Source organism: Prunus avium, chromosome 6 (genome assembly GCF_965620075.1).
Source record: "Prunus avium chromosome 6, drPruAviu1.hap1.1, whole genome shotgun sequence".
Classification (NCBI taxonomy): domain Eukaryota; kingdom Viridiplantae; phylum Streptophyta; class Magnoliopsida; order Rosales; family Rosaceae; genus Prunus; species Prunus avium.
In genome coordinates, this window is record NC_142289.1 from 20,075,990 (window position 1) to 20,077,151 (window position 1,162).

The window sequence follows — 1,162 nt, forward strand, 5'->3', positions numbered from 1 at the left end:
CAGAGATTCCAAACAACAACAATAATGATGAAGGAGGTGGTGCGCTTGTTGTCCAACCTAGGAAACCCCTGCGTGAATTTTCCATCCCCAAAGTCACTGATCAACCTTCGTGCATCGTCTATCCTCAACTCACAATTGACAGGTTTGAGCTTAGAAGTGGTATGATTCATCTTCTTCCAACTTATTATGGTAATACCACTGAGGATCCTTACATGCATGTTAAGCAATTCTTTGAAATATGTGCTACAATCAAAATTCAAGGACTTGATGATGAGCAGATTAAGATGAGGCTATTCCCATTCAGTTTAAAAGATAAGGCTAAGTCATGGTTATACTCTTTGCCTAATGCTTCAATTCGTACTTGGGATGAGCTTTCTAATAAGTTTTTGCAGAAATTCTTTCCAGCTCAAAAGACTAACAAGATTAGAAAGGAAATTCTTGGTTTCACACAAAGAGAAGGAGAAGCTTTTCATGAATGCTGGGAGAGGTACAAGGAGATGATGAGTTCTTGCCCACACCACAATATAGAGAGTTGGATGCAAATGCAATCTTTCTATGAAGGTTTGCTTGATTCCGAAAGGATGATGGTAGATGCAACAAGTGGAGAAGGACTGATGAACAAAACAGCAGATGAGGCTTTTACTCTCTTTGAATCTTTGAGTACCAACTCTCAACAATGGAGCTACAATAAAGGAAGAGGAGCTCCTATGAAAGCTGTGGTCTCTGAGGTAAGTACTAATAATGAGATTAATGCAAAACTTGATGTTATGTGTTCTTTGCTTCAACAGGCAGTGACTGGCCCTCTAGGAAGCAAAGAGGAAGTTCAAGACCAATCTTTTGCAAAGCACATGCTAGAGCAAGCAAATGCCCTTCAAGGAAGGAATCCTCAGAATGATCCTTACTCAAACACATACAATCCGGGGTGGAGAAATCATCCTAATTTCAGGTGGAGCAATAATCCAAATGTGCAACAATCTCAAGGACCTCCCCCAGGATTTCAAATACAACAAAGGCAATTCCAGTAAGCTCCCCAACAAGTACAAGAGCAAAGGGGTGATCAAATGGGAGAATTGCAAGACATGTTCAAGAAGTTCATGGGGCAACAGATGCAAACCAATCAGAATCTTCAAAATGCAGTGAACAAACTAGAAGTGCAAGTTGG

The 1,162-nt window shown here is 40.4% G+C and overlaps 1 non-coding gene across 1 annotated transcript; it reads right to left on the reverse strand.

Annotated features, from left to right (window-relative positions):
* Window positions 1–419: 419 nt before the first annotated feature.
* Window positions 420–526, reverse strand: LOC148293806 (small nucleolar RNA R71). Its single transcript, XR_015836884.1, has one exon. It is a non-coding gene; the product is annotated as a small nucleolar RNA R71 (small nucleolar RNA).
* Between the last annotated feature and the right edge of the window lie 636 nt (window positions 527–1,162).